The sequence below is a fragment of the Rhinatrema bivittatum genome, chromosome 7, assembly GCF_901001135.1.
Source record: "Rhinatrema bivittatum chromosome 7, aRhiBiv1.1, whole genome shotgun sequence".
NCBI classification, from domain to species: Eukaryota; Metazoa; Chordata; class Amphibia; order Gymnophiona; family Rhinatrematidae; genus Rhinatrema; species Rhinatrema bivittatum.
In genome coordinates, this window is record NC_042621.1 from 77,419,935 (window position 1) to 77,447,819 (window position 27,885).

Genomic DNA, 27,885 nt, shown 5'->3' on the forward strand with positions numbered 1-27,885 from the left:
ACTAATGCAGCTTAACATTGCTGCTGTGGGAAATGAGCTAGTGGCAGATAAACTTCACTAAAGTTGAGAGCTCGAGTTATTAATACCATGCGAGGTTTCCTTATTGTCCTAGTGTATGAATGAAAAGTAAGAAAGTTTGATTTGTGCCATTTAATGCAGCTTAACAAGGTTGCAGTGGGAACTGAGCTAGATACTAAAGTTGGGAGCTTGCGTTATTTAGCTCTGAGGTTTCCGTCTTGTTCTAGTGAGAGTGTCTGAGTGGACAAGATTTGTAATTTAAACCGAAACTGAAAGTGGTCCAGCGAAAGGGGATTGTATAAACCCTTGAAATAATTAAACTTCTGTTCTTTACCTTAAGTGCTAAGTAAGAAAGGTTGATACCTAGCCAGAAAATTCCTATAAACTATAAAATATGGTTTAGCATCTGTAAAGAATTGGTTTTAGTGCCAGCAAAGAACTGGTATCCTTACATGAAAGCATTTTGTTGTGGAGCGCTAGGAGAGCGATCCCACTCCTGGGAGATGTGTGTGCCCTTGGGCCGCGGCTCGACGCCAGAGGGGTCTGAAGAGGTGCTGCGGGAGGCGTGGCATGCCCGAGCATGGGCTGGACGGAAGCAAGCTGGAGTGAAGACTGGCTGACAGGCCCTCCTCCGGACCTGCACGCTTCGGAAGACCCAACAACGCAATGTTGGTATTGTGAACAGTCCTCCGACCGTTCCCAGCCCTTTCGGACCTGCCGCAGGGTACGGCACGAAGCGGCAGGCCGGATGGAGGCCAGGGCAGCGAAGACTGGAGCGTGGTTTTCAGACGAGACTCAGGAACGACGTAGATTCAGGCACAGACGTGGACTCAGGACGAGGTACAGGATGCATAGACGTGGACTCAGGCACAGACGTGGACTCAGGACGAGGTGCAGGATGCATAGAGGTGGACTCAGGAGCAGACGTGGACTCAGGACGAGGTACAGGATGCACAGAGGTGGATGCAGGAACGAGGGCTGAAGGTAGACATGGGCACTGACCCTCAGGGCGCCCTACTCAGGCCACCCGCGGGACTGAGTCGCGGACCACCCTGTCCCATGCGCGCCCTACACAGCCCTGGAAGGCTAGTCGTGGACCACGCTGAGAACGGGAGAGCACAGGGAAGAAGAAGCGGAGGTTTACTGCACTCCTGGCAGTCGAGGCAAGTTGCTGCACTCCTGGCAGCCGAAAGCTGGTGCTGCACTCCTGGCAGCCAAAGACAAGGTTTGCTGCACACTGGCAGCCTAAGGCAGGTTAAAGCATCAGGGTCAGGAACAAGGACTAAGACAGACCTCAGGGCTGGAACAAGGACATCTGGAACAGCAGGTAACATCAGGACTGGAACACAGATACTGGATCAGGGAGACACACCTCAGAGCTGGAACATGGACATCTGGAACAGCAGGTAACATCAGGACTGGAACACGGGAACTGGATCAAGAGACAGACCTTGGGACTGGAACAGCAGGTGGACATCAGGACTGGAACAGAAAGCAAACATCAGGACTGGACGAGGAGCTCCGACAGAGAACATGAAACAGAGGACCTTGCAGAAGTGCTGGAACACGGACGACTTCCTGGAGCGAAGGGTCTCAGGAGTGACCAACTCCTTGCGAAGGCAAAGACAGACTGAAAGCTGAGCCCTTTAGTAGGGCTGAGGTGGACAACGCCCAGGGAGGGGTCAGCAGGGGGCCACACCTGGCTGGCCCTTGAAGAGGAGCAGAGAGGAGCGTGCCCGCGCCCTAGGGAGCTGGAGAGAAGAGCTGGAAGCTGGTGGCGTCCTCAGCCACGTGGAAGGCCAGGGAAGCAGTGGAGCAGCCCGGGGCTGGAGCTGGGTGAAGGCAGGTCAGTGGAGCAGCTCCCAGCTGCAAGGACAGAAGCAGAAAGAAGCAGAGAGAGGTAAGGCTGGCTGCAGGCACCGGCAGACAGAACAGAGAGCTGCAAGGACTGAAGCAGGAGAAGGGCTGACTGCAGGAACGGCTCCATGCCGTGAAGACAGCCCCAGGAGGAGAGGTAAGACTGCAGGCTGAGTAGAGAGCTGTAGCAGGCTGCAGGCACTGGCAGGGACGGCTTCCCAGCCAGGCAAGGACCCGGGCTGTAGCAGGCACCAGCAGAGACGGCCTGCTGACTGAAGGGCCCAGGATCGCAGCAGCACGTCGGGAGAAGGCAGGAACAGAGGAGCCGACCGCATGGGAACAGCTGCGGGGACAGCCCCAGCTGATTCAGGGAGAAAGCAAGCAGCAGCGTCAGCAGCCCGACTGGCTGTGAGAAGGTAAGAGCCTGCCCACGCTCCTTGCGGGCAGGATCACAACACATTTAATCTAATGGAAATTAAAGGACAGCTGTCTCTTCCTTGTGAATGCAGAACTCTGCATCTAAATACAAAGAAATTAGATTAATGTGTTTACACCCGGATACCTATTGCTACTAGTGTGATTAAGCTAAGATAATCAGGTCCAGTGACTCTTAAATGTGGGTTTGGACAAGTTCCTGGAGGGAAAATACATTAACAATTATTAAGGTAGAGTTCGGATAAGCAGCTTGGGATCTCTCTACCCCTCGGAATCCTGTCAGGTTCTTGTGGCCTGGTTTGGCCACTGCGGGACACAGGATGCTGGGCTTGATGGACCCTTGGTCTGACCCAGCATGGCATATCTCATGTTCTTGTGTTCTTGCTTTATATTACAAGAAATATGCAGCCTTAACCTGGGCCTGTGCTGTATTTTTGCTTTCAGTGGAAGATTGGTTAAAAGCTGGAGATAAGCTCTGTTCCCCTCTTGTTTTGTTTACTGCATGAAGAATTAGCTGAATAAAGTATTCATAAGCTGTATGATTGTGAGTCTTATGTTTCAAGCCCTATAAATGAGAAACTGTTCTGCCAAGACCTGAGTTACTAGAGAGAGAAAGACTTTATTAGAAAACCCATTCAAAATTCAGTAGGTGGAATTTAACCCAAATTATGATTGACTGACTGTTGTGCTCAACTGTCAACGGGACTACCCCCACAGCTGGCCGTGCTTACCTAAGACCCGGGGCAGCGGACAGAACACGATCCTGCGACGCTCCCCTGGCTTCAGATGCATCAGGCCCGCGTGAGACCACGCTGCACCGGGAATGCCGCTCTGCTGTCCCTAGGCTGTGCGTGCGCGCGTCTCTCCTCAATTTAAAGAGCCTGCAGCGGGAGACTCCCCGCAGACCTCTCTGATGTCACTATGGCCTTTCTGTAAAGGCCCAGCCAGACCTGCAGTGGATGCCTCAGCAACAGGTCGAGCTCCTAGGAGTAGCTGGCTGCCTGACTCCATGTTCCTGGCTCCTGGTCTTCATCTTGTCTTCCCCTGGATAGCTTCTTTGGCCTTGACCTCGGACCTCTCCTGGACTTTGCTTGATTGCCGCCCATCTTGACTCCTGGCATGTCTTCTGGACTTCCCTGTTGGCTGCCTGATCTGACCCTTGGAAGGTCTTGACTCTGCTTGCTCCTACCGTTCTTCATAAGATTTCTCATCGGAGACCTGGACCTAAATCCAGTCGGTCCCGGCACCCAAGGGCTCAACCTGTAAGGAAGAAGGCTGGTATTGGTAAAGGTCCTGTTGGGTGTCCACACTGGCCAGTTCCACCTATCAGCGAGGACCTTTAGGGGCCCTCCCTGCAGGTAGTGTCAACGTGGTCTTGCTCCAAGGGTCCACACCCGCAACACTGACTTTCCCTGTGATTGGGCAAACCCAATGCCACACCAGCTATTCACTGTAAGTCTCCCACAGAGAACTGAAATAAATTGCAGTACCCCTTTGTGGAACAAAATCCAGTGGTCGTTACAGTTCCTTAATAAACCTGTGCCTTCTTCAGTCCTTTAAATTTGTTAATTGATGTAAAAGCTAATTATTCAATTTCTTGAAACTTCTTTCTTTCCTTTCCCATGGTAAAGGGCAGTTGTAAGCATTTCCTCCCACTGAAATGTATGTGTTAAAGGTTTAATTAGCCGCACGTGTCTCCTAGCTTTCCAGCAGATTTCTGTCACCTCTCCTCTTCTCCTCATAGTATCCGATACTGGTTGAATTCCTCTTCTCCCAAGATCTTCAACAGATATGTGTGAGCCCCAGGATTCAAGAAAGCTCTAAAAACCTATTTATTGAGGCTTTCCAACCATGAGTTTCTCTTCCTTCTGGCAGTGAAATCTCCCAGTCAAGATCTAAATGATGACCAGTTACTGTTTATTTTATTTTAAGCTGTTGTGTGTGTTTTTTCTATGTAACGCACCCCAAAATTTCGAGGGGGTGAGCAAAAAATCATTTTTTAATTAAATAGTAGGGATCCACTCAAACTCCTTCCTCCCCTTTCTCGTGTTGCTGGACCGATTCCCTGACTTTGCTGCTTAGAGAAGTTCTGGAGTTTTAATGTATTTAATTTATTTTAATGCTAGCTACTTCTGCTGTTAGATTTTGCCTTTCTGTGTTGCTTGGTCTTGCAATTCTCCCTTTTTTCCTTCTAGCTGATACAATTTAGACATTAGAAGATTCTTTTTTTAATTCCCTGTATTTTAAAAGGGAGAAATAAAGGGGCTTTAGCCTACAAGAGGTTTAAATCCCTCCTACCCTCCTCTCTCCCACTCAGTCCTAGGGTTGATCCTTCTTAAATAGTTCTCCCAAGGACTTAGGTTAAGTGAGTAATATTAGACCTAAATAACAATCCAGTAACTGTAAGTTAATCAAGATAACATTATACAAGTCTCCCTCACTGACACTGATTATATGAATGTCTTTTATTCAGAGTAACAATTGTAGTGCTTAAGTCCCAAGGCATAGCAGTTGGAGGCTTAAAGGTTGTCCAATTTGGCTTCAGCTGTCTGCAACGAAAAAGGAACTGCCTCATCTGAAAGAGAGAAGGTTTTTTACAAAGCCTAGACAATTCCTATCTTGCAACATCTGGAATATCACCCCCCTCAACTCCCACACAGGATTCAGAATAAGAACTGCAACCCTCAACCGAGCAGCATCCAGGGTATCTGCCACCACTTCCACAGAAGAGACAACAATCCAGGCATAAATGGATTATGATGAGCTCTGGTAGAAAAGGGCCTGTGACAAACACGCTCACTCTCCCGATGAAATCCTTACATAATGCCTTTTCTGCTTTAAAAATGAAGATGCTCCTGCAATAGTAAATGAAGTAGTGACCAAAAAGGAAGAAGACACCGAATACACCCAGAAAACCTTTAAAATGATCACCTCATAAGAGAATGCGCCTTCTGCAGGGAGATTCAGTCATCAAAGGAACTACTTTGGGAACTCATTTTGAGGGGGAAATCATAGTTAAATGCCTTACAGGATCCTCAGCTGATAGAGATGCAGACCAGGTAGTCGGTGCAATTACAGAAGAAAATAAAGACTCTAATATCGACATTATCATCCATCTGGAGACCAACGACCTCATTAGAAACAGTATTCAAGCAATACAAAGAGACTTCCAGAATCTAGGGAAGGACATTAGATATATGACAAAGAGTATTGCCTCTTCTGAAAGTTTACCTGGTCATAGAAAGGGAAAGGAAAAGCTACGTTTTATATATATATAGATAGATAGATAACTTCAATGCATGACTCAAAACATGGTATAAAGAAAGTGAATATGATTACATTGGAGGAAAGGATCATGTATGGAACAGTAAAAGACTTTATAGTAAGGATGGCCTACATCTGACAGAGGCAGAACAGAAGACCCTGATAGGCAGATTTTAAAAAAGTTTTGCTCATGCAAAAACAGCTCAACAATGCGTTGTGGGCTGCATGCGAGCAATGAGGATTTTAAGAAGCCACGAAGTACATACATACCTACCTGTGCATGCGCCAAGAACAAGTAGGGTTGCCAACTGGCTCCAGATTTTCAGGATAGGCTGATCCAGTCCTGGTTTTACCCCATTGCATGCTGGGACTTATTCTGACTTCCCTATTTAATTCCCTAGGAAAAACAAGACTATAAGTACCTGCATGCAGAGGAGTAAAACCAGGACTGGATCAATGTGTCCTGAAAATCTGGAGCCAGTTGGCAACCCTAAGAACAAGGGGGTGGACAGGGGGCAGGGCCAAGAGTTACGAGTATAAGTCTGAATTTTATAAAAGCTGACCATGGTATTCATCAATGTGTATTCTGCATAACTTTACTGCTAGTCCTGATGGATTTTCAAGACTGCTGAGCTACATATATACTCACAGGGGGGGGGGGGAGAGAACACTGCAGGAGAGACAATATGACACTATATATATATCTACCACTTTAAGAGGGGCACTTTCAGCTCAGGGTGGGTTTGAATCATAAGAACCTTTTTTAAACCCAGTTACACTAACTGCCATAACCACATCCTCTGGCAATAAATTCTAGAGGTTAATTATGTGTTGAGTAAAAAAATGTTCTCCGATTTTTTTTTTTGTGTTTGTTTGTTTTAATTGAGCTACTTGTTAACTTCATGGAGTACCCCCTCGTGCTTCTATTGCCTGAACAATCTTAGTTTAAATCCTTCTTCCAAATATATTCCAAATTCATCTCACTAGGATCATCCTACCCTCACACACTTCCATGTGGAGTACCACGGGGGTCTATTCCAGGCATAAGCAAACTCTTTGGGCTGCGGCCCCAACTTCCATTCATGCAGTTGGTTGTGGGCCCCAAGATCGGTTGCTATAGATAGATATATTTACACACCCCCACACACGTAGATAGGCATGTGAAGGCAGCCTAGTGGCTTAGTAAATGAGGCCCTTCATTTGTAGTGTCTGAATCTGTTGCTGATTTTCTAAAGTAGCCATGATCAAGTGATGTAGGGAGGAAAAAAAACCATCTAGCTTTAAACTTTAGACAGCAACAAAGTTAAAGCCTTTTTTTCTTATACCAAACCCTGGAGCTGGAGTTTCCTGGATCAGCAAGCAAGGCCGATGAAGGATGTGGCTCGCTTTTCAGCAAGCATTGCAACTATGGTAGGATTTTCACCGACGGCAGCTGAGCAAAGAAAACGAAAAGAAACAAACATCTAGCTCAGCCAAGCTTTTACTTAACTGAATTTATTTTCCCTCTACTCAGACAGGGATAAGTCATTTAGCCTGTATAAATATAAGCCATAAAAAGGTATTGGATCCCTAGGGTGGGCTGGGCTGGCCCGCACAATCTGTCAGGACCTGATTAAGACACAGGCACACTAGGCTCACTCCATCAGCAATTTTAATGAGAAAACATAATCAAACCTGAGCTGTGCTTCCTGTCTTACGATAATGCAGGAGAGTAAACAACGTAGCCAGAAAGCTTTCCTTCCCACGCAAGCCACGAGTGAGGTCTAAACAGCTTAGGAGAGTTTAGGGCAGTGCTCTTCAGACCCAGCCTTAAGACCTAGGGGGGAAACGTTGTGCCGAGAGGTCTCTGCTGGCCAGAGCTTAAAACGGCTGCCCTACAGGGCCAACGAGCCTCTGGCTGGGCTTAACCAGCACGCAATAACCAGGAAAGTCCCACTGTGCTACCATAAATATAGCTCACCCGGCAGGGCTTCAGGATTCGTGGTTAAACAACGTAGCCAGAAAGCTTTCCTTCCCACGCAAGCCACGAGTGAGGTTCAAACAGCTTAGGAGAGTTTAGGGCAGTGCTCTTCAGACCCAGCCTTAAGACCTAGGGGGGAAACGTTGTGCCGAGAGGTCTCTGCTGGCCAGAGCTTAAAACGGCTGCCCTACAGGGCCAACGAGCCTCTGGCTGGGCTTAACCAGCACGCAATAACCAGGAAAGTCCCACTGTGCTACCATAAATATAGCTCACCCGGCAGGGCTTCAGGATTCGTGGTTAAAGACCCCGTGAGTCCTTGCAGAATTCCCCGTCCCCAACGGGACCTCTCTGGGCGACGACTTATAGTGTCAAGCCTTCCATACCTGGCTGCCTTCCTACAGCAGAGGAAGGTACTCAATCAGTCAGCTTTTTTTTTTTGTGCCACCATACTTGCTGCTCCCCTTGTCCCGGCGAGGTGCAAACCCTTCGTCCACCTGGGCTTGAAGTGCTGATAAGTGCGGGTGGAACGCGGCAGGATAACTGGAGTGGGTGGCACTAGCAGCCACGGTCTCTTCTTCTTCCCACCCCGGAAGAGGCACTGGTGTGCAACTGCTGCGCGTGCGGGAAGGAGAGACCGTGGCAATTTACAAGTGCGTGCAGCATCGGCCCAGAGTAAAAAAAAAAAGAGAAACGTCGTCAGCCCCCCGCAGCCATTACTGGGACAGCTTTCTCGAGACCGCAGAGGTTGGAAGAAGAGGAAGGAGGCCTCTGTTGCTGCTGCTGCCACCAGTTCTTTGATAGGGGGAGAGAGTAGGTGAGCATGTGGATTTGAGACGTGTGTGAGAGCATCCTTTGTGTGTGAGACACAGCATGTATGTAAGTGAGAGCATATGTATGTATGATTAAAAGCCTGTGGGGTAGATTTTCAAATGGTTACGCGCGTAACCCCCAAAAACCTACCCCAAACCCCCCCTGCGTGTGCCGAGCCTATCTTGCATAGGCTGCTGGTGCGCACAAAGCCCCGGGAAGCGCTTAAGTACCAGGGCTTTCCTGGGGGGGGGGCGTGTCAGGGGCGTGGCCGCGGCCTCCAGACCAGCCCCCGGAACGGACCATGGCGCACCGGCAGCTGGCCCGGTGCGCGCAAGTTACGCCTGCCTTGGGCAGGCGTAACTTGTGCAACAAAGGTAGGGGGGGTTTAGATAGGGCCGGGGGGGGGGGTTAGGTAGGGGAAGGTGGGGGGGGGGGGGGGGTGGAAGGAAAGTTCCCTCTGAGGCAGCTCCGATTTCGGAGCTGCCTCGGAGGGAACGGAGGCCAGCTGCGTGGCTCGGCGAGCGCCGGCTGCCGATTTTGGGCAGCCTTGTGTGCGCCGACCTCGGATTTTAACAGATACGTGCGGCTACGCATGTATCTATTGAAATCCAGTGTACTTTTGTTTGCGCCTGGTGCGCGAACAAAAGTACGTGCGCACGCTTTTTTATAAAATCTACCCCTGTATGTATAAGTGAGAGAGAGAATGTGTATCTGTGTGTGGGTGAAAGAGCATGTGAGAATGTGATTCAGATCCCGTGTGTGAGAGAACAAGAGAGAGCATGTGTGTAAATGTGTGAATGATAGCCTATGTGTGTGAGAGCATGTATGTAAAGTGTGTGATTGAAAGCCTTTGTGTGTGTGTGTGTATAAGTGTGAGACAGATCTGTGTAAATGTGTGTAACTGAGAGAGAGCATGTGCATATGGGTGTGATTAAAAGCTTGTGTGTGACTGAGAGGAGAAAGTTGCAAGTTCCTCCTCCTGCTGCTAATTTATTTTATTTTATTTAGCATTTTTATATACCGACTTTCCAATAACAGAATTACTGATCAATTCGGTTTACATTCTAAACAATAACATTGACAGGTAAATGTCTTACAATGAACAGGTTGATATAACTTGGATTAGTATATATGGGGTTAATAACATAAGTAAAAGATACGGTGCCTAATGTAGGCTAAATAAACAGTTGATAGTTATGATACTGGGTTTTGATATTAGACTGCCAAAGTTCAAGTGAGTTCTAGAGATGATCTAAATAGTTCTCTAGTGGATTACCACCGAAGGGATCATTGGCAGGGATATTCCGCAGGTTGATGTTATGGGAAAGCTTGGTTGAATAACCAAGTCTTGAGTCTTTTTTTAAATGTAGTGGAGCATTGCACTGATCTGAGTTCTGGCAGGAGAGTGTTCCAGAGTTTGGGACCAGCTGTGGAGAAAGCTCTTTTGCTTAAAGCTGACTTCATCGGTGGGATATGAAGGTTGTTTCTATAGGCTTGTCTCAAGACAATCAAGACAATCAAGACAATCAATTCAAGACAATCTCAGGGCACCTGGATATCAAACATTCCCAGATACAGAGCTAAGCATTTTTTTATCCTTTATTTTTAATTATTGGGTCTTTGTGTCTGCTGTTTTGAAATATTTTATTGGTATCTAGAAATTTTTGATATGAGTTTTTAATTATTGGATATTCCATTCATCAGCTATTTTGAAATCTGTTCTTTTTGTGAGTATGGATTTACTGCTATTGACTTCATATTTCTTGGTTTATTTTATGAGGACTGGTAAAGTCTTTTTCCTTTGTTGCACTGCATACAGTCTCTCTGGCTTGTTGCGGTTTCCAGATCAGTTTTTGTCTGCATGTTTCTAGCTATGCTTTATGGTCTCTCTGTTCTTTGTTAGGTGAGGGTCAGCACATGTGACTGAGGTGAGGTTTTCTGCTGGCGTGTAGTTTCTGTGTAGGACTCTATAGCAGCCTGGCTTGGTCTGTTTTCCTAATAGGAGATGTATTGGTGTCTTGGTGTAATATTTTCAGGGTTGCCTTTTCTTAGGTAAGGTGGTTACTGTTTGATGCTGTTTTGGTATGGGAGATTTACTATTTATGCAATTTCTGTTCAGACAGAGTACGTATCTTTCCCTTGTGTCATTCTTAACAATAAAAGTAATACTGGGCCTATATTTTTTATTTCCACCGTGGATTGTAATGAGCAGTGCGTCACACAGGTGAGCACTGTCCATCAGATGTGTCACAATGGGGAGAAAGGTTGAGAACCACTGGTCTAGGCCTTAGCATCCAAGTCAATGAGTCTCTGGCTGGGCGTAACCAGCCCATGATACCTGGAAAGTAACAGCACTATTGCTTCCCCAGCTTTCCACCATAAACATAGATTTAGTGGGAGAGCTTCAGCCTACCATTCCTAGGACCTCTGGGGCCTTACACACAGAGAGCAGACTGGGCGCATGTGAAATGGATTGAGTGTGTGGAAGAATATCTGACGGAGAGAGTTTGCCTCAGGTACAAGCTTAGATTGTGAGCTCTCTGGGGGAAGGAAAATACTTACAGTACTGGAATATAAATTAAAGAAAGAAAAAGTGTCAGTGACAGACTTTGTACTGTTGCCTTCCAGCTACTGAAGATAAGATTCAGGTAAGGAGATTTTTTTTGGATACAGTAGTTTTCCCCTAAGTACTTCCAGCTCAGCCAGAACCAGGGCTAGGATCTGGAACCATGAGCTTTTATTTGCAACTACCCCTATTTTTATAATCCCCTCCTAATTTACACTATGTTTAGCTGACTGATTGCAAGGATGTTCCTGAGCTGGGGGCCATGAAGCAGGACTCCCTCTGGAATGCTGCAATCATGAGTCCTGAATATGGTCATGAGGTATAACCCTTAAGTCTTTGCAGTCAAGCCAGAGAGCAGAAGACCCATCTTGGGCATCAAACTAGGGACTTTCTACCTTACCGTGCATGATACGTATCAACTGAACCACTGGACCCGCCCAGGAAGGACATTTTTAAACAGATGAAAAGGTCATAGTAAAAGATAATTCCCGAATTAAACGTATAGATAGATTTTATTTAATTTTATATTTGAACAAGAAAAAGAGATGATTTAGAAATGAGATCAAAAGAAGACACAAGTGTAACGGACTTAGGCAAGTCAGTAATTTAAAAGATTTATAGTAGCTCTGCTTTGCAAAGAGCCATCTGATCAGGGTATTTATCATGAACCTAAATGAACAAACTTTCTCTGTTTGTATCCTGCGTTAAGAAGAATGGGTATGATTTTCCTATCCATTATCTTGTTTAAAATTGTAATCACAGGGCAATGACAAAAGAGCCTAAAGAGAAAACTAGTACAGTGCAAGGCAGAATGTAAATAAAACAACGTAATGCACTACATGCCTGAGTATTATGTACTGAATTAATTAAGCGGTGCACATTGTGGCACGCATGTTTATAGTCTGAAGAAGTATTTTGAATAGTCTCTTATACACCTGGAAATTGGGTCCTACCTGACACGAATATTTACAGGCTCAATCAATTATTGCAAATGCTGTACTACCTGCACCTTGCAAGTTCAGGCGCTGGTCCAAGGTTTGGAACATGCTCAGTAACTACCGAACAAGCACACTGGTTCTCTGCATTCACATTTTGAATATCACTGGAATAGTCTGTGTAATATATTGCTATTGTTCAGAATAAATACAGTATCTAGGTCATATACTTTTTTCTTCATATATACTCCAAGAATATTTATGTTTTTTTAAAGTTGTTTCATTGAGAGTTTTTAAATTGTTTCGCTGAGGTTCAGGTTTTGAAGAGTTATTTTGCAAGATGGGGCTCATTTAAACATAATTTTTGTATGCTTCCTTTTGGGGTTTTTTTGTATGATTTCTTGTTGAACCTGAGAAGCATACTTAGCGTTGGCATTAAAAATTGGCCAGTTGAATGAAATCCAAAGGATTCTGAGCTTTAATAGAAACGTAGGCCAGTCTACTTTTTTTTTTTTTTTTTAAACTCTACTGGTTACCACTTCAAAAACATTAAGGGGTCGACTTTAAAAAGTCTGCGCGCGCGTCCACGTGTGAGCGGTTCCCGGCGCATGCTCATGGACACACCGATTTGGTAACGTGCGCTGCTGCGCGTGCATGTTATAAAATCCAATGGTCGTGCAAACATGCGCGCCGGATTTTAAAATATGCATGTGCGCACATGGAGTGGGATTTTTATAACCTATGAGCGGCGACACAATCGGACCTCCCCTAGTTCTCTATACCCCTTCCTACTCTGCCTCCCTTTTTTTTTTTTTTTTTGTTATTTTGGAGTTTACATCCTCCGAATAGAATAGATGAAGTAAGTTCCTGCCCCGCCCCTTTATCAGGGTCCGGTACCTGCAAGCAACAGGGGTTACGTGCGTGGCCAGGCCTATTCTAAAATGCGCACAGCACGCGCAAGGCCTGGCCACACGAATAACCCCTGCTTTTTACGTGCATGGCCTTTGTAAAACTGGCCCGTAAGTTATCAAAGGGACTTCTCACATAAAGTAGTGTTTTTACACACAGAAGTGGCCTTTTATAAGTTGCCCACTTGATATGCGAGAATGTCAAGATTGCATGTGAGATTACCCGAAGACATTACAATTGGCAGATATAGGGAGGAGAGTTTGGAGTTGCAATCATACTTTATCAAATTTGGCTGTATCCATGTAACTTTTCAGAAAAAACTTCACCTTGGCTTTTATTTGACTGGTATCTATGACCACTCGATATTTGAAGCCTTCAGTAAGGTAGTACAAAAACTGATTCCACAGTTTCCACCACCACCTGCTAAACATATTTATTTATTTGGGTAAGTGTGCTGTTCCACTTTCAGTTCTCCAGTGAGTTGGTGCCTCGTGATAATTTGGTTATAAATAAGAACCACTGGAGCAGCATAGAGATGTTACTGATTAAATGGGTGTCCTTAGATTGAGGTTTACAAAGAGATAACATGGCTTTAACTTTCAGCTGTTTAGGATTAAATAGGAGGACTTACTCTACTTGAGATCTGAACACCACATAGAAACTAGGGATGCGCATTTGTTTGTTCTGTTTCAGTGGGTATGCACATAGCTCGCCAACTCTTTTCTAGTACACATGAAAAAAATGGATATTATGTGCATAACTCATTATTAAAAATACACAGTTAATGTTTTTTTGTGTGTGCTAGAAACTGAGTGAGGTGTACGTGTACCCGCCGAAACAGAAGAAACAAATTAATAGCCCTAATAGAAACATGATGGCAAACAGAATGTTGGGAATTATTAGAAAGGGAATGGTGAATAAAAGGGAAAATGTCATAATGCCTCTGTATCGCTCCATGGGGAGACCCCACCTTGAATACTGTGTACAACTCTGGTCACCGCATCTCAAAAAAGATATAATTGCGATGGAGAAGGTGCAGAGAAGGGCAACCAAAATGATGAAGGGGATGGAACAGCTTCCCTATAAGGAAAGGCTGAAGAGGTTAGGGCTGTTCAGCTTGGAGAAGAGACGGCTGAGGGGGGATATGATAGAGGCCTTTAAAATCATGAGAGGTCTAGAACGGGTAGATGTGAATCGGTTATTTACTATTTCGGATAGTAGAAAGACTAGGGGGCACTCCATGAAGTTAGCATGGGGCACATTTAAAACTAATCGGAGAAAGTTCTTTTTTACTCAACGCACAATTAAACTCTGGAATTTGTTGCCAGAGGATGTGGTTAGTGCAGTTAGTGTAGCTGGGTTTAAAAAAGGTTTGGATAAGTTCTTGGAGGAGAAATCCATTAACTGCTATTAATCATTTGACTTAGGGAATGGCCTCTGCTATTACTGGATCAGTAGCATGGGATCTTCTTAGTGTTTGGGTATTTGCCAGGTTCTTGTGGCCTGGTTTGGCCTCTGTTGGAAACAGGATGCTGGGCTTGATGGACCCTTGGTCTGACCCAGCATGGCAATTTCTTATGTTCTTTGGGATAGATTTTAAAAGAATATGTGCGTGTCCATGTGCACATGCTACCCGGTGCACACATGATTTTATAACATGCGCCAGTGCGCGCATGTAATAAAATCATGGGTCACCGCGTGCAAGGGAGTGCACATTTGTGCAACCTGCGCGTGCCGATGCCCGCGGCCATCCGCAGTTCCCTACCCACTATGCTAACCTTCCTACCCCTTCCCCTAACCTTCTCGCTCCCTAGCCCTATCCTAATCTCCCCCCAAATCTTTGTTTTATCTTTTGCACCTGCTTCGGGCAGGCGCAGGTTGCGCATGCCGGCACCCTGCTGGCAGAGCGCAAATGGCCGCTGTGCCGGGCGCCTCTAGCCACGCCACGCCCCCCGGACCACCCTGCCCCACCCCTTTCCCGAAGCTTAACATGCATCCTGGGGATTTACGCGCATGGCTGGGCCTTTGAAAATTGGCCCGGCTCGTGTAAAGTTTTGAAAATCTACCCCTTTGTGTGCACCATATAGCAGGTGTAACTTGTGCAGGGGAATTTTGGTGAGAGAATTTTTGAAATGCATTTGGGGGTGCCTAAGTCCACTTAGAAAATAGGGGTAACTTACATGCGTTTTGCTTTCTTATGTGGGCTGTTTGAAAATTACCCTCTCTAGTTTTAAAGAAAATATTGACCTGGTGGTTCTCCTTGAAGATGCACTGCTGCTTTTAAGGTTAAAAACAGAAAGCGCAATCTACAAGTATCAACTACATAGTCTTTTAAAAAATGTGTTAATCCCTGAAACCGTAAAGGTTTGTTAACTTAGCTTTATCATAAGAACACAAATAATTTATTATTTTCACCAGTAATATTCCTGCTGTATAAGTTCAATTGAAATGTATAGCTTGCTGTGGGATCATATTCCAATAGCTTGCAATACCTTTTTTTCAACACTTTCATGCATCTTCCAAGTCTCTGAAGATTTTTAAATACTCATTGGCCTGAAGCAAAATGTTAGTTCAAGGAAACTCCTAGGTAGAATATGCTGAAAAAAATGTGATTAGTGATAACACTAACCGGATTTTATAAATCTGTCTGAGCTATCTGTTCTGATAAATGATTAGACCTGAATAACATAATGTGTCTTAAGATGGGCACTTCAGGTTTGTTTTTTTTATGTATTTATTAATGGCATAGAGCTGTATAGCAACCACATGCACATACCTCATAAAGCTGGGATTTCTTTGACTGAGACATGAATTAGCCATATCACATGGCTGCCATCGTCTGACAATACCGACAGCTCTATAATTTCAAAAAGCAAATTAATTTGTTTAGATTGTTATGGTGGTTCTCGGTTATTGTTTCTAAGGAATGAAAATAAAAGTATGTGCAACCTCTGGGCTGATAATCCCAGATAAAGGCTCCAGGAACCACACTTCAAGCACAGTCTCTCCAACCAAAGACCCCATTGATATTACTTCATCCGAGTATCCATAATTCCAGGGAGAATTCTCTTCTAGCTCTGTGCATTGCATTTAGTAAGTCCAGTTAAAGTTCATTGCAAACAGCACTAAAGATTACAGCAGCAATAATCATGCTGGAAGCAGAGATGGTGTCCAGTATAACTATTTTTTTTTACTGATGAATACTGAAACTGAAATTCTTTACAGCTTTAGTTGTTTCAAATTTTAGAGCCCTATTTACTAAGCATTTTTCCCATAGACATAAAATCTTGATAAATAAGCCCCTTTCTTCTTTAAGTAGATTTGTGACCTTATCTTCTTTTAAGTAAATTTATCTTCATGGTACAGTACAATTGCAATGAATAAATCAAAATTTTATTCCTCTCCAATCAATGTTAGAGCAGATTGGAAGCTCAGACCCAGTTGATAGGCTATAATCCTTTTTAGTCAATTTGATATCACAGACACAGTCCAAAAACTCCTTCCTTTCCTGAAGTTCTTCTTTTCTCCTTATTCACAGAACTTGATAAGCACCTCTCTTACTCCTTGAACCTCCTTCAGATGATGAAGAACCTACTAATAGGTCCAAATAGTCTCCTTCATCCAGGAATGGATGAAACCCCATTCATTTCCAGAACTATTAACAGTCCACCTATGTTCTCTGGATGAAAAACACCACTTCTTTGGTTTACATACACTAAGCCTCTGGTTGAGTACTCCATAAAGAGAAATCAAAATATGAGATGAGGAGGGTGGAAAAACTCCCCTCTCAGGGAACAAAACAAGGATTCTAAAATATGATCTTCTACTCGAGCAAAGGCTCTTTGTCTCCTCTCTGAACAAAAGTCTCAATCCTAGAGATCCCAGAGGCCTTCCTTCTTAAAATTAAACAAAACCAAGGCACAGCCTTGGACATGCTGTCCCTGAAAGGGTCAACTTAAGATTCCCACGCCCTAAGGGTTTATGTACTCTTAGAGGGTAACTTTAAAACAAGTGTGTGTGTGCCCGCACACACATATGCTCATGTATTTTAAATCATGCCCGCAATTGCGTGCACATGATATAAAATACATGTAAATATATCCAACAACATATTTGCATACTTATACAAAGAGCTAAGTTACTGCAAGTTTGCGATAACTTTTTCACACTTTCAGATGTGCCAGAAGTGTGGTATTTCCTACATACAACCACTGGGGGGACCATGTTTACTATCAGGGCCACTGAGGGGGAGGGAGAGAGAAAGAGAGACTAGCCATAATGCCCTCACACTAGATAGAAATATAAGGGAGGAGAAATAGCCTAGTGGTTAGAGCAGTGGACTATGAACCAGGAGCCCAGGGTTCGAGTCCTGCTGTTGCTCCTTGTGACCTTGGGCAAGTCACTTTACCCTCCATTGACTCAGGTACAAAACTTAGATTCTATCCTCTCTGGGGATAGAGAAATACCTACAGTACCTGAATGTAAACCGGTGTGATATCTCAATTGAGATTGAATGTCGGTATATAAAAATGATAAATACCGGGAGACCAGGTCGCTGGAGGGCAATCTCTGGAGCGAGACCAGCTCTCCCTGACCGAGACATCGCTGAGTCCCGGTTCGCCAGCGAGACCAGCACCTCCAGGGGAAGCGGAAGAGAGAAAAAAGATGGCTGCCGAAACGTCCGAGTTACTCGGAGAAGGGACGGCGATGGAAGCGGGGAAACCCGAAGTAAACGAAGGACTTACCACACTGGAGCCCCAGGGGAAGGTTAAGGTCCCAGAAGGGAAGAGGTGCCGAGGGACGGAACCTCTCTGAAGGGCTCGACTCCGTGGAAATGGAGGAGAATACTGGCCTTGGAAAGGGTGGAGGAGGGGCTGCTCGAGTGCAGGAGGAACCAGAACTGCTGAAGTTCGAGAAACCTCCTGGGGAAATATCCTTAACAATGGTTTGGGCAGCACTACAATCTCTGGAAAAGGCGATTTTGGGGCTAACAAAAGAAGTTATTGAGGTGAAAAATCAAGTAAACTTAAATGCTACTGAAATAGAACAACAGAAACAAAAGTTGCTAAAAATGGAAGACCGAGTGACTGAAATGGAAAAAGTACATTCAACTGTGATATTAACTCATAATGATACGAACAGAAGGTTGGAAAAACTTGAGAATAACATAAGGGTCCATAATTTACGCTTCTTAAATTTTCCGGTGATAAAAAATGTCTCACCACTTGATTTGTTTAGGCTCTATGTTGCTCAGGCTCTTAAAATACCTGATGAAATAAAACCAGTGGTTACTAAAGCCTATTACCTATATGCTAAGCAAGGAAGCGCTGAGGTACAAGGAGAACAAGCTTTACCAGATTTGTCCTCAATATTGGATCCGTCACAAGAATTGGAGATTACTGTGAGAAGACCTCTTTTAGTCACTTTTGCCTTGTTGATGGACAGAAATAATATCTTTAAAAATTATTTTAGAAGCGCCCATGTATTATTCTTTGGACAAAGAGTTTGGTGTTACCCAGACCTTGTTAAACAAACTCAGATTAGAAGAAAGCAATTTCTCAATATGAGACAGGAGGTGGTAAAAATTGGAGCTAAGTTTAAACTTTGTTTCCCCTGTAAATGTTGCATGCAATATCAACAACAGATGTATGTATTCATGCAACCTATACAGTTAAGGTCCTTCCTAAACTCACATAGCACCCCCCAATAGCCCAGTATGGCGATTTTTTTTGTTTGGAATAGAACGGGGGTCTGAATTCAGAATGTCACTAACTTGAAATATTATATTTCCTAAATTTTGCTCCTTATATTACATGCTCTCCCATTATTTCCTTTATTATTTAGGTACATGAATTTAAATATTGCCTATTGAATATTTTGTTTCAATATTCTGGTTTCAGAATTTTACTTGGTTATTTATGTACTTAAGAATTTCAATGCAAGTGTTCTTGTATATAATTGTTTAAAAAGCAATAAATAAAGAATTTATATAAAAATGATAAATAAATAAATAGATAATTATATCTCTCAACCTAGCTTGATGTTATCCAGGTAGAGAGTCCATCAAGCTAGGTTGAGATAACATTGTACAAATCTCATCTTTGGGTGAATTTCCTCACTCCGAGGGTCATCAAATCTTCACAAGAGTGAATGTCAAAGTGGCCCCTAACCCCTACACTAATACCTAAACCTCACCTCAAGTTATTAGGTGGGCCTCCCATAGAAATATAAATACCTATCTAGCATCGGGGCATTATGGTTAGGCTCCCCCCCCCCCAGATAGCTTGGTTGGTGCTCCGGGAGCTTCAAACCTACTAAAATTAACTCTTCCAGGTTAAAGCACCTATTAAGCTTTTAACCGTATGCTCTATGGTAACACTTTATATTTTTCCTGCCTTATCTTCTTTCCAGCTTGTCGCAAGCTTCCAAGTTCTCTTTCCCTGTTGATTGTAACTTTGACTTATTCCTACCTATTGTTTAGCTCTCGTTTACTTGAATTGTTACTCCAGTTATACCCTTGTTAAATGTAAACCGATCCGATATGGTTATTACTATGAAGGTCGGTATAAAAAACTGTTAAATAAATAAATAAATAAATAAATAAATAAATAAAATCCAATAGGGCTCTGCCAAAAGTTAAACCCTAACTCCTCCTCTTTTTTTCAGATTTGCATCACACCATACGTTATGGTGCTATCGCATGCGAAAAGTGCCCTTAACGCATGCGATAGCACCATAAGTCCTTATAGCATTTTGATAAATGACCCTATTTAAGTAGCAGTTTTTGAGACTTATTTGGCTAAATAGCAGCAAAGCAGCCATTTACCCAGAGAATTCAAAATCTATAGAGATAAGTGGAGCAAATCTGCTCTATGCATGTAGTCGTGCTCTCAATTTTAATCATTTACACAAGAAGATGAGAGGTCTAGAACGGGTAAATGTGAATCGGTTATTTACTTTTTCAGATAATAGAAGGACTAGGGGGCACTCTATGAAGTTAGCATGTAGCACATTTAAAACTAATCGGAGAAAGTTCTTTTTCACTCAATGCACAATTAACTCTGGAATTTGTTGCCAGAGGATGTGGTTAATGCAGTTAGTGTAGCTGGGTTCAATAAAGGTTTGGATAAGTTCTTGGAGGAGAAGTCCATTACCTGCTATTAATTAAGTTGACTTAGAGAATAGCCACTGCCATTAGCAATGGTAACATGGAATAGATTTAGTTTTTGGGTACTTGCCAGGTTCTTATGGCCTGGATTGGCCACTGTTGGAAACAGGATGCTGGGCTTGATGGACCCTTGATCTGACCCAGTATGGCATGTTCTTATGTACTTAAGATTTAACTCGCATAGTTTTCTTAGCAATTGTCAGATTTACGTCTAATTCCTCAGTTTGTAAAATGCATGCAAGAAGGAAATTAACAATTTTACCAAATAGTTCACCAGTTTGCCTATTCTTATCTGCAACTCAGAAACACCCTCCTAGCTCTTCAGCCTGATGTCCTCCCATATTACCCAGACCCCTTCTCCAGGCATGCTTTCACTTTCACAAATAAGACTCGTGCATCTCACTTTGGCAGGTTTTAAAATAGCAACTTATGCGTAGAAATGTGGGCCCCGCCCCGAAACACTCTTTAGATTTTTATTTATTTAACAGTTTTTTATACCGACCTTCATAGTAAATAACCATATCGGATCGGTTTACATTTAACAGAGGGTATAACTGAAGGAACAATTCAGGTAAACAATAAATAACCATAGATAGGAATAAGTCAAAGTTACAATCAACGGGAGTCAAGAACTTGGAAGCTTAAAAACAAGCTGGAAGGAAGATAAAGGCAAGTATTAATTATGAAAGATACGATAGAGAGAACGGGTTAAAGCTTAAAAGTGCTTTAACCTGGAGGTACCAGATGTAGATGCCCCTTTTTTACCCGCATTCTGTTGCTTGTGTAGTTTATAGTTTATTTGTTTTTATATACCGACATATCAGGGTGCCATCATATCGGTTTACAATAAATAAACTAAAAAAACAGTAAAATCATCTCAAAATACCGCTAAAATAATGTTACGTACAAATCTGCGTGTACTTTGTGCACAAATCTTATTTTAAAAAGTGGCATTTAGCCCATGTACTCATGTAACTGGGCCTTTTTACGTGATCAACTCTTTTAAAGTTCACCTCTAAGAGCACACCATTCTAGACTTCCACATGGGGGAGCTACACACCCACATTAACTAATTCTCTATTCTCTCACCATAACAAAGGACTATTTCTCGTGGTTTCCGGTATAGATTGTGTACAATCTCTACACACGTAAATAAGATCTTAAATTTTCTGCTGTAGCTTTATTATATTACCAAGATCAACAAAACATTGCAAATTTTATTGTAGTATTACTTGAAGTACAAAATTCAGTATGTACATTGAGACACTTTTTCTTGTGCAAAAATAATATGGATTTATATAGGGCAATGCGTCACCATCCTAACTTCGTAACCATATAGTTTAAATTCTTTCTAATTCCAGACTCAGTACCAGTTTGATCTTTCTTGTCTTGCAAAATGTACTGGAGACTAGAGTTGGAAATCCTGGATTAACATCTCATGATGACATAGAATTTTCTGTTCAAATGGGATCCTCTTGTGCTTTACAATTTAGTACTTTAGAAACATATATGAAACATAGAAACATAGAAATGACGGCAGAAGAAGACCAAATGGCCCATCTAGTCTGCCCAGCAAGCTTCACACATATTTTCTCTCATACTTATCTGTTTCTCTTAGCTCTTGGTTCTATTTCCCTTCCACCCCCACCTTTAATGTAGAGAGCAGTGATGGAGCTGCATCCAAGTGAAATATCTAGCTTGATTCGTTAGGGGTAGTAGCCGCCGCAATAAGCAAGCTGCACCCATGCTTATTTGTTTTACCCAGACTATGTTATTAGCCCTTATTGGTTGTTTTTCTTCTCCCCTGCCGTTGAAGCAGGGAGCTATGCTGGATATGCGTGACGTATAAGTCTTCTCCCATGCCGTTGAAGCAGAGAGCCATGCTGGATGTGCATCGAAAGTGAAGTATCAGGCACATTTGGTTTGGGGAGACTCTTTTTGAGTGGATGGTATGGAAACACATTACTGTACATATGAACTGCTTAAAATATCCAAAAGGTTGGAGAAAGAAAACTACTAGTACTTCTTAGTATTACCCAATTACAACTGGGTAAACTGAGGCCCAGAGAAATTACAAAAATATTATCTCATCCCAGCCAAGTCAAAAGGTGTGGAAGACCTGGTCTGGGATTTCAACTAGGGACCTTCTTCCTGGAAATCCTGTGTGCTGGGTCAGCCCCATGTGCTCCCTAATGTATAAGATGATATCTAGTAGAAGAAGAGTACAATGAATTGGATACTTCCCTCAACTTCCAATTTTGAAGGCAAGGCAGATGACTTGGTGGGAAAATGAGAGCATGCCAATATACTCACATTCGGGCCGATACAGTAAAGCACAGCCGGGCTTGCGCGCTTTTGAACGCGAATTAGACACGTGTTTTAGGTGTGTAAGGCAGACGTGCAATTCAGTATATGTTCTAATGCATCCTTAGCATGTGCTGAAAATGACGTGTTACAATTAGAGCCTGCCACATGCAGATGGTATGTTAATGGTATTTAATGACCAGATTAGCTATTCCCCTTGATACAGTAATGCGTGCCCAAAATAGCGCTTCTTTAACCTGCACATTTTCTGCGTCTTTATCCTCTATTTTTACTGCCTACCCTGTCCCTGGCATTAGTGTGGTGCTGTGCTCTTGACAGTCAGTGAATATCCCACGGACAGCATTGGACAGCGTCATGGACTACATGTATATATTGGCTTTGGCAATCTTTTTTCAATGGGTGGGAACAAGATTAAGAAATGCTCTGCGAGCAAATTCTAGATGGCCTATTGGAGACAATAGCCAACAGGAGAACCCAGCACAAAGACCGGAGGAGGTATGTATATGTGTTTTTTAATATCCAATGGTAGAATGTTTCTGTCTGGGCGTCTTTGAGGCTCTGCGGGTCCAGTGGAGACACGGACACCTGTATGGACACCAGGAGGACGCTGCACCTGACCTTCCTCCGGCGTCTAGAATTAGGCATCTCTGGGGCTCCATTTCCAGCGGAGACACGGATGCCGGAAGAAGGACGCTGCACCTGACCTTACTCGGACGTCTAGAATAAGGTGTCCCTGAGGCTCCTATATTTGTTAAATGAATAATCAAGATGTATTAGATTATGCTGATTTTCTTGTGTTGTTTTTCACGCAAGCACAGCGGGACAGTCATCCGTGCACAGGACAGGCACATCGGTAGACCAGGACATATCATTCACCCACTGACAACTCTCTTTGGCATGTCCGAGCGAGATGTAGTCCGAACCTACCTGCTGAGCTCACGGCAATCCTGTTCCTCTATGCAGTGACCTTGAGCTCCTGGCCAATCGCCACCATGCTGTGCCAGGGTTGACGAAACTTCTTGGTGCCGTGTCATTGCAGGTATGATACAGCCCTCCTTCTCACGGCATCTGGCACAGGTCTTGAAGGCCATGATGAAGCGGATGAGGAAGTACATTGTGTATCCTATGGATCCAGTGGAACTGCAACAGATCCGCAGTGGGTTCATGGGTATTGCAGGGATGCCTAACGTGTTGGGTGCTATAGACTGCACCCATATTGCGTTTACCCCCAGGTCGGAGGAAGAGAGTTCATTCCGGAATCGCAAGCACTTCCATTCAATGAATGTTCAAGTCGTTTGCGAAGCACAACTTCGGATTCTAAATGTTGTAGCGAAGTATCCTGGGAGCTGCCATGACGCCTACATTCTGGCACACTCATCTATGGGGACCCATTTCCCAGAGGGGAAGTACGGTGAAGGCTGGCTACTTGGTAAGTGACATTGGCTATGGCCTGGGATTCTATATCTGGGATGTTCGGTATACAATAAGTGTGCATTTATATATGTGATGTGTTTAAGATGTTAAGCACTGTAAAGTTGTTTTTGATGCATTCCTGATTATTCCCCCTAGAGGTGATGGCGGCTATGGCTGTAAGCCCTGGTTGCTAACTCCACTCCAGTCTCCATGGACTGCGGCAGAAAAACACTACAATGAGGCTCATTGCAGCACCAGAAACGTTATCGAGCGGACTTTTGGAGTTCTGAAAGGATGATTCCGATGTATGGATCACTCTGGGGGAACCCTGCAGTACAGTGCAGAAAAGGTGGTGAACATCATTGTTGCCTGCTGCATGCTACACAACATTTGTCAGCGATTCAGTGTGCATGCAGAGGTAGCAGAAAACTTGCCGCCAGATCCGCTTGTGGATCCAGCAGCCGAGGCGGACAACACCACAAGGGGGAATATGTCTGACGAAGGATCATCGAATCTTATTTCTCGTGTAAGTTCTTAACTGTTATACATTCATTTCTCCATACAGATGTGGCGCTTTTATTGTAGTACATAGCTCTGCAAATTTCGAGATATAATTGTTTTATGACAGTACAGTATGTTTAATCTTGTGTTGTGTTTCTTTCAGGAGCTGTGATACATCCATAAAACCATTTCCCAGCAAGCAGAGAAGTTGATTTAAAATAACAAATAAAATTTAGTTGGAAATTTCCCTTGTCTTCTCTGTGTTTTCCATTGCATCATTTATAGTTCTTGAAGTATAAAATTAATAAATTGTGTTCCGATTTAATCTTCAATAAATTGCTTCCTTTCCTTTTATTATAGCTTCTTACGTTATGTCTTTTCGGCGTCCATGATGCTCCGTGAACCAGCGGAGACATGGATGCACCTACGGACGCCGGGAGAAGGATGCCACGCCAGGCCTTCTTCCGGCATCTACAATTAGGAATCCCTGCGGCTCCGCGGGTCCATCGCAGACATGGATGCTGGGAGAAGGATGCCGTGCCAGGCCTTCTTCCGGCGTCTAGAATTAGGCGTCCCTGTGGCTCCACGGGTCCATCACCTGTACAGATGCCGGGAGAAGGATGCAGGACGCTTGCACGTGGAACACCACGCCCGGTCGGCCATTTTGTTTATGCTTTCCAGCCAACCGACTGCCAAGATGCCCCATGGGAGGCTTCAGAATTTTACAGAGGGGGATGTCAGTCTGCTGGCATCTCTAATTATGGATGATGAAGCCCACCTGGACTTCCACCCTGGGCACCTGCGGGACCAGGACTGAGCTGACAAGGCCTGGCGGGTGGTCAGGGCATAATTCAGCGCCCAGTCTTCGTACCCGAGGGAGGTAAGTTCATAGGCCTATTTTGTGGTTGGCCAAGGTCTGGTTATGCTGTTTGTAAGGAATGACACAGCTTATACTTCTAGTTAGCAGGAAAAAAAAACAAGTTAAATTAAATTTAGTATTTTGGTGTTTTGTATTGCTGGGGGTCAGAAAAGAAAAACTGACACTGGACTTGTTTGGTTAGAATTGTTTTTTGCCTCAAAAGCAAAGTCAAAGTTTAAAATCAACTTGTGTTTCCTATTTGTGTTTTATTCTCGCCAGGTTGAGGCATTGAAAAAGCGGGCAAGGCAGATCTGACGGGAGGAGCCAGAATACCTGCGGGCCCACCGCAGAGCAGAGGAAGGTATGTGCTGTTAGCAATTGAAATGTCATGGTTACCATGCAAGCAGCGAGGTCTTCTTTAATAATGGCTGTAAGAAATGTATAATTTGTACCATTCTGGATCTTTGCATGCGCAGCTGTGAAACTTTTGCTATTTCTGTTTTCAGAGACCACCTCGGAGGGGTCATCAAGCTCCGAATCCGCTCCTCCAGCAGGTGAGCCTTTAATAGTATTGGACTTGTAAAAGTCTATGGATGTTTTATGCCATGTGGCACGCCGCTCACATTTGCATTTTTAAATGTCATGCTCACGGTTATGCTAGAGGTGAGGGTCTTGTTTAAAAATGGCTATAAACAAGTTACCCTTCCTACCGTTCTGGATGTTTGCATGCGTGGCAGCAGTAACGCTTTCGCTTTGTCTCTTTTGAGACACATCGGCAGAGGAGGAAGGCAAGGAACTACTCCCCGTTGTTTAGCCACCCCCCCCCCATCTCTCCTGCCCCACCAGTCATGGGAGACGAGGAGGAAATCGTCATTCACATTGTCAACCCAGTCTCTCCGGATCTTCCAGGTGTGGGTCGACGGCCGGAGGCCAGTGCAGCAGCTGGGGAAGGGCCCTCAGCCCTTGAGGGACGCCTGGATGCTGTGCTGGCTCTCCAGGTATGGTTGATCCGCAGCCTAGATGTCCAGGACGGACTGGCAGTGCAGGTGGTGACCACCCTGCATGACCTGCGCCATGGCCAGTGGGAGATCATAGAGCTCCTGCGCACAATGGCAGGAGCACAATCCCTGCTCGTCATGGCGCGGGATCCTGCGGGACGGTCACCGTCTGATCAGCGTCAATGACGATGATCCTCCTCTTCCCCCATGGCATGGTCCCTTCCCTTTCCTTCCCCATCCCATTATACCAAATATTGGGGTTTTTTTTCATAAATAGTATGTAAATAGTTTAAATATATATATATTTGAAATGTTAAAATTGTACGAGTTTCATTTAACCAATTTATTTTGAATACTTATTGAATGAAACTATTGTGTGTTGTGAGGAGTGGCATGCCACATAAAGAAAAATCAGTTTATGGCCAAAAAACATTTTTATTTAACAATTATTGGTTAATGGAACGAAAAACTGAGGCGACATCTCTAACGACGACGATCAATTCTGTCATCATTTCCTTCATCAAAATCGCGTGAGAAGCCAGTGCACAATTGATGTCGGCTCGGATCAACCTCATTTCCTGGAGCATCAAGTTATTGTGTTGATCCTGTCGAGAGGTGATTCCATTCATAAACTGCTCGCTTAGGCCGTCAATTCCAAATAATGCCTGTTCCAGGTCCTGTGATACTGAGGCCATTTCCTGTGCCGGTGGAGCAGCAGCCTGTAGCGGAGATGGTTCTGACGCTAGAAATGGTTCCATGGTGACAGATGCCTCAGGTTGTGTTACAAATGGTTCTGGGGGGGTGCAGATGCTTCAGGTGGTTGGCTCTCAGGAGACACATCGACATTAAGTATGACCACTTCCTCTGTGGAGACATGTTGGCTGGGGAAGTCCACGTTCAACATGGGGAATACAAATTCGTCAGGCATGGGAATGGATTCGTTGCTAGTTATGTCACCATCATTCCCTCGATCTGTGCAGAAAGATGGAGAAAGAGGTTGCAGTTAGAGTTGTCAGTTTACTCCTCATGAACCCAAAAGTCAACATGCAATGCAAACAAGATATGTTTATGCATACCTTGACTTGCTTCTGTGTCAGCGCCGAACTGTGTGTGCACGCCGACAACGACCTCTGGCCTCATAGTACTGAGAACCAGCTCTTCCACAGGTGTCAACACTATATGACTGTTATAATTAGTGAGGTTTGGGTGGACCCTTGGACACTGTGGCAGCTGACCACACCCAAGGGGGGAAGTCCCGTGAGGGGCCACAGGTCATGCTCAGCTCTGGACACACAAACAGAGATTGATCTTTTATTAGACAATGTGATGAAGCCACCAGAGGTAGCAGTAGTGAGCATCAGAAGTAGCCCGGCTGGGCTAGTATCCCTCAGGCGCTGGAACAGCGACTCCTCCGGTAGCAGTGCTGTAGTGGAAAGAACTGAGAATGAGTACAGTGGAATATGCACAAAGCCCCAGTATGGAGAACCCCAGGATAGGGAGAGCAGGCCCTTGAGGAGCAAGTACCTGATCTCTGAGAGCTGAGAGGCTTGAAGGTAATGTACTCACACAGCGGTTCCACGTAGGAGATGGCACTAGGGCTGGAACCGAGGCAGGCCCTCGAGAAGAGAGTACCTGATCCCTGAAAGCTGAGAGGCTTGAAGGTATTGTACTCACACAGCGGTTCCACGTAGGAGATGGCACTAGGGCTGGAAAGGAGGCAGGCCCTCGAGGAGCGAGTACCTGATCCCTGAGAGCTGAGAGGCTTGAAGGTAATGTACTCACACAGCGGTTCCACGTGGGAGATGGCACCAGGGCTGGAACGGAGGCAGGCCCTCGAGGAGCGAGTACCTGATCCCTGAGAGCTGAG

The 27,885-nt window shown here is 44.4% G+C and overlaps 1 long non-coding RNA gene across 2 annotated transcripts in view; it reads right to left on the bottom strand.

Annotated features, from left to right (window-relative positions):
* Positions 1-27,885, bottom strand: part of LOC115095191 — a 64,784-nt gene that overhangs the window by 21,632 nt on the left and 15,267 nt on the right. The window contains exon 3 of one of the 2 annotated variants that reach the window (XR_003857714.1): positions 26,483-26,990. The exons of the other annotated variant lie outside the window; for it this stretch is intronic. This is a non-coding gene — a long non-coding RNA (uncharacterized LOC115095191). Of the gene's footprint in view, positions 1-26,482; positions 26,991-27,885 lie in introns of those variants that run through there. 2 annotated transcript variants of the gene reach the window in all.